At 44.8% G+C, this 13,701-nt stretch overlaps 1 pseudogene; it reads right to left on the bottom strand.

The window, feature by feature from the left end:
- Positions 1-12,860: 12,860 nt before the first annotated feature.
- Positions 12,861-12,978, bottom strand: LOC124720668 (annotated as a pseudogene).
- Positions 12,979-13,701: the final 723 nt, after the last annotated feature.

The following is a 13,701-nucleotide window of genomic DNA, read 5'->3' as shown; positions in this document are numbered from 1 at the left end:
CGCCACCGTGCGACTACCGCAGGTCAAATGCACCGCACGGTCATACCCCGAGGTGATTTAAACCCGCCAAAGCGTTGTTTCACCATGTATCAGCATTATCCTTAATTTATGAATGTAGTTTTAGCCTGAAATTTACAAAAATCGTTTTCCGTATTACCATCACAAGCACGTTAAAGGCAATAACGTTAATAAAGTAGGCGACGATGTTGGTGGCCCAATCATTACAGACCAAAAAACTTCGAATATCGGAAATACTTCGAGCAATCGGAAATTTTTGTACAATGGTATCAGGAAGAGCCGTGAAAAACATATAAGAAATCCTGACAGGTCAGGCATGAGTGTGGGGTGACGGTGCGATTGAAGGTCACTTTTGTACAGGTTTCTTCACTAACTCGAAAACCGTGGCCTGAATAGAGAGCGTATCCCAGCACAAAATTTAAATAGATTACATTTCCTACAAAGAAGTACTGTTCACTACTTTTTCTATAGGACTAACAATTTAGGCGTAGCGAGCGAAGAGAATATGAAAATCTCGGGGGTGTTTTATGAAGACTGATACAAAATTGGAGGTTGCATAAAACGACATCCAAAATACAATAACTCGGTGTTCTCCCCCCCCCCCCCCCCCCCCCCCCCCCCGTGGACCGGCCGAGGTGGCCGAGCGGTTCTAGGCGCTACAGCCGCACGACCGCTACGGTCGCAGGTTCGAATCCTGCCTCGGGCATGGATGTTTGTGCTGTCCTTAGGTTAGTTAGGTTTAAGTAGTTCTAAGTTCTAGAGGACTGACGACCTCAGATGTTAAGTCCTATAGTGCCCAGAGCCATTTTTGAGGTCACAGTTCGTAGTAATTGACGGAAAATCATGGAGTAAAACAGAAGTGTTTTCTGGCGTTCCCAAAGGTAGTGTTATAGGTCCTTTGCTGTTTCTTATGTACATAAACTATTTCGCAGGCAGTCTGACTAGCCATCTTAGGTTGTTTGCAGATGACGCTGTCGTTTATCGACTAGTAAAGTCATCAGAAAATCAAAACAAATTGCAAAACGATTTAGAAAAGATATATGTATGGTGCGAAAATTGGCAATTGACCCTAAATCATCAAAAGTGTGAGGTCATCCACATGAGTGATAAAAGGAACCCATTAAACTTCGGTTACACGATAAATCAGTCAAATCTAAAGGCCGTAAATTCAACTAAATACCTGTTGTTGTTGCCATTGTTGTTGTGGTCTTCAGTCCAGAGACTGGTTTGATGGAGCTGTCCACGCTAGTCTATCCTGTGGAACGCTCTTTATCTCCGAATAACTACTGCAACTTACATCTCTTGGTCTCCCACTACGATTTTTACCCTCCACGCTGCCCTCCAATACTAAATTGGTGATTCCTTTGTGCCTCAGAACATGTCCTACCAACCGATCCCTTCTTCTGGTCAGTACCTCATTAGTTACGTGATGTCCGCCCCCGGTAGCTGAGTTGTCAGCGCGACGGAATGTCATACCTAACTGCCCAGGTTCGATTCCGGGCTGGGTCGGCGATTTTCTCCGCCCAGGTACTGGGTGTTGTGTTGTCCTTATCATCATCATTTCATTCCCATCGACAAGCAAGTCGCCGAAGTGGCGTCAACTCGAAAGACGTGCACTAGGCGAACTAATTTTCAGCATTCTTCTGTAGCACCACATTTCGAAAGCTTCTCTTCTTCTCTAAGCTGTATATCGCCCATACCAACACTTTCAGAAAAGTGTTCCTGACACTTGGATCTCTGCTCGATGTTAACAAATTTCTCCTCTTCAGAAACGCTTTCCTTACCATAGCCACTTTACACTTTATATCCTCCACCAGATTACTTCGACCATCATCAGTTATCTTGCTCCCTAAATAGCAAAACTGAATATCTAGGACTTAACAATTACGAACAACTTAAATTGGAAACAACACATAGAAAAAGTTGTGGGCAAGGCATGTCGAACACTGCCTTTTTATTGGCAGGAGACTTAGAAATTATAACAGATCCACTAAAGAGGCTGCGAGCACTACGCTTGTTTGTCCTCCTTTGGAGTACTGCTGCGCATTGTGGGGTCCTTACTAGATAAGATTAACGGAGTACATCCAGTAATGTAATGTGTGTGAAATCTTATGGGACTTAACTACTAAGGACATCAGTCCCTAAGCGTACACCTTAACCTAATTTATTCTAAGGACAAACACATACACCCATGCCCAACGGAGGACTCGAACCTCCGCCGGGATCAGCCGCACAGTCAATGACTGCAGCGCCTTAGACCGCTCGGCTAATCCCACGTAGCAGAGTACATCCAGAAGTTCAAAGAAGAGCAGCACGTTTTGTATTTTGTATTATGGTCTGAGCAGAGAAAATCGCCGACCCAGCCGGGAATCGAACATGGGACGTTAGGTATGACATTCGGTCGCGCTGACCACTCAGCTACCAGAGCCAGAGAGTGTCACTGACATGCTATAGGATCTGGCGTTTTCCGCTGCGGCGGGGTCTTCTCACGAAATTTCAGTCTTCACTTTCTCCTCTCAACGCGAAAATATTTTGTTGACGCCTACCTATATAGGGAGAAACGCTCATCATAATAAAATAAAGGATGTCAGTGCTCACACGGAAAGATATAGGTGTTCGTGTTTTTTCGTGCGCCATTCGAGATTGGAATAGTAGAGAATTATTGTGAAGATCGTTCGATGAAGCCTCTGCCACGTACTTAACAGTGATTTGTCGAGTATCCATGTACGGACTGAAAAGTATTTAAACCGCCAAGTCTGGGAGCTTGTAGGGGATATCAAAACAAATAAACAACTAGCCATTAAAATTGCTGCACCACGAAGATGACATGCTACAGACACGAAATTTAATCGACAGGAAGAAGATGGTGTTATATGCAAATGATTAGCTTTTCAGAGCATTCACACAAGGTTGGTGCCGGTGGCGACACCTACAACGTGCTGACATGAGGAAAGTTTACAACCGATTTCTCATACACAAACAGCAGTTGACCGGCGTTGCCTGGTGAAACGTTGTTGTGATGCCTCGTGTAAGGAGGAGGAATGCGTACCATCACGTTTCCGACTTTGATAAAGGTCGGATTGTAGCCTATAGCGATTGCGGTTTATCGTATCGCGACATTGCTGCTCGCGTTGGTCGAGATCCAATGACTGTTAGCAGAATATGGAATCGGTGGGTTCAGGAGAGTAATATGGAACGCCGTGCTGGATCCCAACGGGCTCGTATCACTAGCAGTCGAGATCACAGGCATCTTATCTTCTTGGCTGTAACGGATCGTGCAGCCACGTCTCGATCCCTGAGTCAACAGATGGGGACGTTTGCAAGACAACAACCATCTGCACGAACAGTTCGACGACGTTTGCAGCAGCACGGACTATCAGCTCGGAGACCGTGGCTGCGGTTACCCTTGACGCTGCATCGCAGACAGGAGCGCCTGCGATGATGTACTCGACGACGAACCTGGGTGCACGAATGGCAAAACGTCATTTTTTTTTTGTATGAATCCAGGGTCTGTTTACAGCATCACGATGGTCGCACTCGTGTTCGGCGACATCGCGGTGAACGCACATTGGAAGAGTGTATTCGTCAACGCCATACTGGTGTATCACCCGGCGTGATGGTCTGGGATGCCATTGGTTAAACGTCTCGGTCACCTGTTGTTCGCATTGACGGCACTTTAAACAGTGGACGTTACATTGCAGATGTGTTACGATCCGTGGCTCTACCCTCTCTCTGCGAAATCCTACATTTAGCGGGATAATGCACGACCACATGTTGCAGGTCCTGTACGGGCCTTTCTGGACACAGAAAATGTTCGACTGCTGCCATGGCCAGCACATTCTCCAGATCTCTCACCAATTGAAAACGTCTGGTCAATGGTGGCCGAGCAACTGGCTCGTCACAATACGCCAGTCACTACTCTTGATGAACTGTGGTATCGTGTTGAAGCTGCATGGGCAGCTGTACCTGTACACGCCATCCAAGCTCTGTTTGACTCAATGCCTAGGCGTATGAATGCCGTTATTACGGCCAGAGGTGGTTGTCCTGAGTGCTGATTTCTCATGATCTATGCACCCAAATTGCGTGAAAATGTAATCACACGTCAGTTGTAGTATAATATATTTGTCCAATAAATACTTGTTTTATCATCTGCATTTCTTCTTTGTGTAGCAATTTTAATGGCCAGTAGCTTGTTTTGATGTCCCCTACAACCTCGCAGAGTTTGTCGGTTTAAATACTTTTCACGCAGTAGATGCAGATGTTCGCTTGTGTCCGATTCCATTGCCTATGATGTAAGGAGGCCTGTACATGAAGAGGTTGGCACTGGAGTGGAGTTCGGACCAGGCCGCAAATGAACCGTAAGAAATATGACGAGCCAAAAAGGACAAAAAAAAAAAAGGAACAGTGAAATTAGTGAGGCATAGTTTTGGCCCGCGGTTTAGGGACGTCTTTCGCATCCGATGCTCACTTCCCAGAGAGCGAGCCACGTGGAGATTGGTGCCTGAGCGCAGCGCTCGGCGCCATATACGCCGTCCGAGCTGAGCGCCTGCGTGCCGATTGCGGAACGGGGGCGATCGCTGGCAGAACCTGCTCCACCTGACGGGGCAGGAACGCAAGGCCACAGAGGAGCTCGGCTCGCCGCTCGCTCTCCCGCTTCCCACGCGCCACCAGCACCTGCTAAAGGACGGCTGCTGATGGCGTCTTCATTTGGTTTGATTTTATCGGGGAAGCAGAAACAGCAATGATCAAGCCCGCTGCTGCCCGCACCGAAACATAACGCGGTGAAGAATTTGACACGCCTGTGCTACAGAAGAATGCTGAAGATTAGATGGGTAGATCGCATAACTAATGAGGAGGTATTGAATAGGATTGGGGAGAAGAGGAGTTTGTGGCACAACTTGACTAGAAGAAGGGGTCGGTTGGTAGGACATGTTCTGAGGCATCAAGGGATCACAAATTTGGTACTGGAGGGCAGCGTGGAGGGTAAAAATCGTACAGGGAGACCAAGAGATGAATACACGAAGCAGATTCAGAACGATGTAGGTTGCAGTAGGTACTCGGAGATGAAGCAGCTTGCACAGGATAGAGTAGGATGGAGAGCTGCATCAAACCAGTCTCTGGACTGAAGACCACAACAACAACAACAACAACAGCACTACAGTAGTACAAGTTTATATGCCAACTAGCTCTGCAGTCGACGAAGAAATTGATGAAATGTGTGATGAGCTAAAAGAAATTATTCAGATAGTGAAGGGAGACGAACATTTAATAGCCATGAGTGACTGGAATTGGATAGTAGGAAAAAGCAGAGAAGGAAACGCAGTAGGTGAATATGGATTGAGGGTAAGAAATGAAAGAGGAAGCCGCCTGGTAGAATTTTGCACAGACCGTAGTTTAATCATAGCTAACACTTGGTTCAAGAATCATAAACAAAGGTTGTATACTTGGAAGAAGCCTGGAGACACTGTTTCGGATAGATTATATAATGGTAAGACAGACATTTAGGAACCAGGTTTTAAATTGTAACACAATTTATTGGTTATGAACTGTAGATTAAAACTGAAGAAACTGCAAAAAGGTGGGAATTTAACAAGATGGGACCTGGATAAACTGACTAAACCAGAGGTTGTACAGAGCTTCAGGGAGAGCATAAGGGACTATTGACAGGAATGCGGGAAAGAAATACAGTACAAGAAGAATGGGTAGCTTTGAGGGATGAAGTAGTGAAGGCAGCAGAGGATCAAGTAGGTAAAATGACGAGGGCTAGTACAAATCCTCGGGTAACAGAAGAAATACTGAATTTAATTGATGAAAGGAGAAAATATAAAAATGCAGTAAATGAAGCAGGAAACAAGGAATACAAACGTCTCAAAAATGAGATCGACAGGAAATGCAAAATAGCTAAGCATGGGTGGCTAGAGGACAAATGTAAGGATGTAAGGCTTATCTCACTAGGGGTAAGATAGGTACTGCCTACAGGAAAATTAAAGAGACCTTTGGAGAAAAGAGAGCCACTTGTATGACTATCAAGAGCTCAGATGGAAACCCAGTTCTAAGCAAAGAAGGGAAAGCAGAAAGGTGGAAGGAGTATATAGAGGGTCTATACAAGGGCGATGCACTTGAGGACAATATTATGGAAATGAAAGAGGATGTAGATGAAGATGAAATGGGAGATAAGATACTGCGTGAAGAGTTTGATAGAGCACTGAAAGACCTGAGTAGAAACAAGGCCCCCGGAGTAGACAACATTCCATTAGAAGTATTAACGGCCTTGGGAGAGCCAGTCATGACAAAACTCTACCATCTGGTGAGCAAGATGTACGAGACAGACCAAATACGCTCAGACTTCAAGAAGAATATAATAATTCCAATCCCAAAAGAAATCAGGTGCTGACAAATGTGAAAATTACCGAACTATCAGTTACAATCTCGATTTTTGTGGGGCGCAGATTTTTTTAATGTCACTCGTTCACATGGAAGTTGTACGCGAGATACAGATTTGATTCTAAATAAAGAAAATTCAAACTTAGTTCTGAGTTCGGAGTCTAATTTTGTAACGGAAAGGATTGAATCCCCACTGAAAGATACGCAAGTGGCGTAAATAATAGAGAACTACATTGGTGCAAAGAAGTCCAGTCAGTGTTGCAAGAAGTTAAGTGAGAGTTGCAAAGATAAGTCAGTTATTCCAAGTTCCAAAGAGCTAGACTCAATGAATCAATGTCTTACTTAGATTTTTATTACGATTTAAAATCAGTGAAAAAGGATTTAGTTAGATTTCATTTAAGAAAAGACGAAGTATTAATTTTTTTCTCTTAACGGTTATTTCAAGGACTTAAGAGAAAAAAATAAAGAAAGGGACAATAAGAAATAACGTTTACAGATCGTAAGATAGTTAATAGTATTGCAGAGTTAACTATTGCTATATCATTGGTTTGCAAAATAAGTTTGATTGCTACCTTCCTAATTATCGTAAAAAGAAACGGTTAATTAAATTTAAGTGAACAAGGCTGTACGGAATTGAGATTTACCGTAAGTAAAACATTGGTCACGGTAAATATTTATTACGCGTTTCTAGATGATTTTGTTTTATAGTAGCGAATGAAAGATTTTCGAGTAGTAAACTATACCGATCGTTTGTGTGAATAATGTAAATAACCAGCGATAGCTTTAGTTATTTCGTGTTATAAAGTTGTTTGTTGTCATCAAGAGGTTATAATCATTTAAATTATGAATAATAGCGCTATAGTCGGTTCAAGTTACGGGCTATAACGTACGCAATTTTACTGATAATTGTTGAACTCGTTTTGTCAATAGCAACCCACTTCACAGCTCACTGAACGAGCGTATTTATGTTTCAGATAACGCGCAGTGTGCGCAAGATTTAATTAAATCCTATTTACTATGACGAGTAATACCAATACTAAAGTGTGTTGACCATTCACCACCACACATTGCAACGCTATTGACGTGTAGTATTGACAGTGTGTGTACGATGTAATAGGGGCATGTAAGCTGTGTGCTGGTCCGCAGCTCGTAGTATGTGGTAGCATTCTCACTTCCCGCGCACTGGGTCCCGGTTTCGATTCCCGGTGGGCTCAGGAATTTTTCCTGTCTCGAGATGTCTGGGTTTTGTTGTCTTCATCATCATCATTCATACCAATTACGGAGGCAATGGCAAACCACCTCCGCTAGGACCTTGTCTAGTAAGGCGGCGCGGGTCTCCCGCATCGTCCCCTACACTCCTCGGAATATGGGACCTCATCATCGTCAATCTGTGTACTTCTGTTTTAATCGGATGCATTATTTCTGCACATTTACTATTATAACACGTTTCTTGTAGTGGCCATTTTCGCAGCAGTTGTATATAAATTGCAGTTGTTTCAAAGAAAATGCCTTTTTTGCATGCTGCACATCGAAATTTTTATTTTTATTTATGCACCCGGACGCGTTTCGCCTTTTTACAAGGCATCTGCAGTGGGTGTCCTTAAATATTACATGATTTGTCCATTTTTACACATAGGTCATGGATTCACATCTAGGTTATAAATTTAAAAACAGTTCCTTAACGTTCATTTAAGAAATGGAAAGGTACTTACAGGTAACTTCTAATTCGTTGCATCTAAGCATACCGCTTTTTCTCATCTGGCAACCGGGTCGACATCTTGCAGTTCACTATCAGTTTACTGTTTACGTTACACAACACTGTAACTGCCATCTTATATAGTGTGTGCCCGCATCTCGTGGTCGTGCGGCAGCGTTCTCGCTTTCCACGCCCGGGTTCCCGGGTTCGATTCCCGGCGGGGTCAGGGATTTTCTCTGCCTCGTGATGGCTGGGTGTTGTGTGCTGCCCTTAGGTTGGTTAGGTTTAAGTAGTTCTAAGTTATAGGGGACTGATGACCACAGATGTTAAGTCCCATAGTGCTCAGAGCCATTTGAACCATATAGTATGTGTGTGTGTATTAAACATTTTTGGAACACAACCTACGATCATTTTAGAGACAGAAGTGGTGTCACTTTCTGCATGACCTGATCATCATTTTGCGGGGCAATGCCCAAGCACGTACAGTGCAAGCTGTTACTGATTTGTCTGGTAAGTGCTATATCACCTACTGCACCCCCCTGACATAAGCTCTCATGAGTTCGAGCCGGCGTCTGTGGACGAACGGTTCTAGGCGCTCCAGTCTGGAACCGCACGACCGCTGCGGTCGCAGGATCGAATCCTGTCTCGGGCGTGGATGTGTGTGATTTTAGGTTAGTTAGGTTCAAAATGGCTCTGAGCACTATGGGACTCAACTGCTGTGGTCATCAGTCCCCTAGAACTTAGAACTACTTAAACCTAACTAACCTAAGGACATCACACACATCCATGCCCGAGGCAGGATTCGAACCTGCGACCGTAGCGGTCGCACGGTTCCGGACTGCGCGCCTAGAACCGCGAGACCACCGCTGCCGGCGTTAGTTAGGTCTAAGTAGTTCTTCTAGGGGACTGATGACCTCAGATGTTAGGTCCCATAGTGCTCAGAGCCAGTTCAACTCGGTTTCTAAACTGAAGGAAACACTTCACGGCATTCGCTTCAGAACTGCTACAAATTCGTCCGGCAACAGACTGCGCCGCTCGAACTGTCAACGCAACTGGCACTGCTAAGACTATCCTACGACTTCCACATCGCTGGCAACGGGCTATACACAATGCTGGTGAATACTTTGAAGGTCGGTTAAACTTTGAAACACATATCTATTTTGTACTAGCTGTAAATAAGCAGTTGCCACTATTAAAGTTCCAACCGTCGCTTGTAAACTGTGGGTGTAAATGATAAAGGATTCGGATGTTGGCGCCGAGCGTTGTAAGCGAATCCCGACTGCTTCCGTCTGCTGCAGTAAAGTACGGCTCGCGCGGCCGCTCTGACGCTATGTGACCATCTGGCACGTCTTTCGATGAGTGGCTAGTGATCCTATCTGATACTAGATTCCTGTAATAAATATTCCAACCTGTGCATTAAAATACAGCAACAAAAATGTAGTACATGTGCGCAGGGATGTGGTTTAAACGCCGCCAGAGGTCAGGAGAATGTGTTGGCGACGCAGCAATGAGCACCCTCTGTGTCGAGTTATGACAAGACAGCATGGACAATTGCGGTCCGGCGTTATCTTGCTGAAAGGTAACGTCACAGAGAATTCTCAGATGGGGTACAGCCACCGACCTTTCAGGTCAGAAAGATAATGGCTGCCATCCAAATCACAAGCTAAGCAGAGGTGATCCTGTTGTGTACCGAATGGCATCCTGTCTATCCCTCCAGTTTGTGGACCCATCTGACGATGACAAATGCAGTCTAGAAAAGATCGTTCTTCTCGGAGGCACCATACATGGATATGTCCGCCGTGGTGCTGTATGCAGAATTGGGGCCCTTCTGGAAAGAGGACGTTGTGGCACTGCAGAGTCCATTGATGGCCTCCCTGCTGCTGCGACACGGGAAGGCGCAAATATGGCCGCCGTGCAGACAGACCGTGGTGCTCCAGACGTGCTACTGAACAAGAAAAACCATTTGCTCACTCAAGAGTACGTGGCTTGGCTGTACCACCATGCACGGCCGACCTAACGATATGTTTGTCCTCTCGGGCGCTAGTCGGGTAGGCTGTTGAAATTTTGCACAGCTTGTAGTATGGTTCTCCTAAAACCGTTGATTCTATATTCTCACGGCAGTCGTCGGATTCCGACGAAGGCGAGAAGCAGTATCGCAAACGATAGGCCACAGTCCTACAGCTGTCGAATTGCCACATGCGCTTGTAGAAGTTTCTCCTTCTTATACGACCCATATCGCTGTTTTCTCACAGACAAAAAGATGAATGTTCAAATGCGATTTATGAATGAGAAATCCGTTGCTCAATCTTGCCTCATATACTGCCTGATTAGTGTGGCTTCGGTGAAATGCGTATGAATTTGCATATGCAAACTCGAGCTGTTGAGAAAATATCGGTATATACAGGGTGAGTCACCTAACGTTACCGCTGGATATATTTCGTAAACCACATCAAATACTGACGAACCGATTCCACAGACCGAACGTGACGAGACGGGCTAGTGTAATTGTTTAACACAAACCATACAAAAATGCACGGAAGTATGTTCTTTAACACAAACCTACGTTTTTTTAAATGGAACCACGTTAGTTTTGTTAGCACATCTGAACATATAAACAAATATGTAATCAGTGCCGTTTGTTGCATTGTGAAATGTTAATTACATCCGGAGATATTGTAACCTAAAGTTGACGCTTGAAACCTCCGACGTTCAGTTGCGTGTTGTAACAAACACGGGCCACGGTCGGCGAGCAGCATCTGCAGGGACATGTTTACGATGACGACCGTGTTTACGAGTGTGGCTGTAGTGCACTGTTGTGGTTTGGTCTAGCTGTCGCAGTGTCCGCGTGTAGCGCTTGCTGCTATTGTTATTCTGCATTCGTCTCCGCACGCAGACCAACTGTAGTACACCGTGTTACCAGACGTCTGTTATAGTGTGGTGTTGTAGGAACTGTGACCATGGTGTATTCGAACTCTGAATAGGCGGAGATGATACTCATCTGTGGCGACTGTCGACGAAATGCAGCTGAAGCCTGCAGGGTGTATGCAGAACGGTACCCGGACAGAGAGCATCCAAGGTGCCGCACATTGCAAAACATCTACCGCCAACTGTATGCAACAGGTATGGTCGTAGCACGCAAACGGGTCCGTAACAGGCCCGTCACAGGAGAAGCGGGTGCAGTTGGTGTGTTAGCTGCTGTTGCCATGAACCCACACATGAGTACACGGGGCATTGCGACCGTGGACTGTAAATGTATGGTGCGGAATCATTGGCGACCATCTCATTGGTCCTCACTTCATTGCAGGGGCCCAAACAGCTGCAACATACATCGCGTTTCTACAGAATGATCTGCCAACGTTGCTCGAAAATGTCCCACTGGAAACGCGTCGACGTATGTGGTATCAGCATGATGGTGCACCTGCACATTCCGCAATTAACACTAGGCTGACCCTTGACAGGATGTTCGACGGGCGTTTCATAGGACGTGCAGGACGCATAAATTGGCCAGCCCGTTCTCCTGATCTTACACCTCTGGACTTCTTTCTGTGGGGTACGTTAAAGGAGAATGTGTATCGTGATGTGCCTACAACCCCAGAGGATGTGAAACAACGTATTGTGGCAGCCTGCGGCGACATTACACAAGATGTACTGCGGCGTGTACGACATTCATTACGCCAGAGATTGCAATTGTGTGCAGCAAATTATGGCCACCGCACTGAACACCTATTGGCCTGACATGTCGGGATACACTCTATTCCACTCCGTAATTGAAAACGGAAACCACGTGTGTACGTGTACCTCACCCCTCGTGGTAATGTACATGTGCGTCAGTGAAAAAGACCAATAAAAAGGTGTTAGCATGTGGACGTAATGTGCTGTTCCAGTCTCTTCTGTACCTAAGGTCCATCACCGTTCCCTTTGGATCCCTACGTAATTCGGTGCTCTCCGATACACACGATCGAACAGCGGAGGAGTGATACTCAAGCGTCAACTTTAGGTTACAATATCTCCGGATGTAATTAACATTTTACAATGCAACAAACGGCACTAATTACGTATTTGTTTACATGTTCAGATGTGCTAACAAAACTAACGGGGTTCCATTTAAAAAAACGTAGGTTTGTGTTAAGAAACGTACTTCCGTGCATTTTTGTATGGTTTGTATTAACCAATTACACTAGCCCCTCTCCTCACGTTCGGTCTGGAATCGATATATATATATATATATATATATATATATATATATATATATATATATATATATATCGGCACTCGATATTGCCATTTCGACATCGATATGTCGGTGAAAAAATATCACCGATATTTATATATATATAACCCAGAAAAAATCGATACATATCGGTGATATTTATATATATATATTTATTATATATATATATATATATATATATATATATATATATATATATATATATTACCCAGAAAATATCGATACATATCGGTGATATTTTTTCACCGCCATATCGATGTCGAAATGGCAATATCGAGTGCCGATATTCTTATATTTTTTTCGCAGATTTCGATAAATTTTTGGAACTGTTCTTTTGAAGTAGTAAGCACTGCGTATTCAGGCCACAAGTGGCCCATCGGGACCATCCGACCGCCGTGTCATCCCCAGCTGAGGATGCGGATAGGAGGGGCGTGTGGTCAGCACACCGCTCTCCCGGTCGTTACGATGGTTTTTTTTGTGATCGGAGCCGCTACTATTCGGTGATCACGAGACTGAGTGCACCCCGAAAAATGGCAACAGTGCGTGACAGCCCGGGTGGTCACCCATCCAAGTGCTGGGCACTCCCGACAACGCTTAACTTTGGTGATCTGACGGGAACCGGTGTATCCACTGCGGCAAGGCCGTTGCCACTGTTGAAGTAGTAGTAGAACAAAATTTTACTGTCACTGTGTTAAGGAGTCTTAGTACTTTTTGAGATTTCATCACGTCCTGTCTTTCTTTTCGACTGTGTGAAGCAAGTATAGTTGGCACAAAGAAGAAGTCAGATTGAACTAGTGGGTGGCTGTGTGAATGGAATGACAAGATTTCCGATGTGAAGAAATAACACACCGTAGCGTTAAAAAAATAATTTATGACGCAACTAGTGTGCTATTTCCTCACATCAGCATTTTTCAAAAGCAGTCGCTGAAAATGATGAACAAAAATCTAAATGACAACATTGGCCTTTGTGGTGTGTGGGGTCGTGTGATGTGGTTGATGGAGAAGTGTGAGGGGAAATGCTGACGTAATCGGCGCTCGGCGCTTCCAGCAGAAACTGCAACATTTAACTTCAGCACGCAATTTTGACACTTCGACTGCAAGGTCGCTAGCGTTTGCAGAAATAAAGGAAACAGATAAGTGGACACGAAGTGTTCCGGACAAATCCGATATTTGACGAAGCCGGACGACGTACATACCGGACACCTTTTATTGCGCCACTCACATGCAATTACCATTGTTATCAAAGTGGTTATGGCCAAGCGTGAACGTGCATCTTTTTCCTTTCAGTCTTGCTCTGATGGGGATAAGCAGGGTGCTAGCCTACTGATGTACAGAATATCTAGTAACAAATCAGTACTTAAACATACAGCTC

Source organism: Schistocerca piceifrons, chromosome 11, assembly GCF_021461385.2.
Source record: "Schistocerca piceifrons isolate TAMUIC-IGC-003096 chromosome 11, iqSchPice1.1, whole genome shotgun sequence".
Lineage (NCBI taxonomy): Eukaryota > Metazoa > Arthropoda > Insecta > Orthoptera > Acrididae > Schistocerca > Schistocerca piceifrons.
This window is presented reverse-complemented; position numbering and strand designations above follow the sequence as displayed.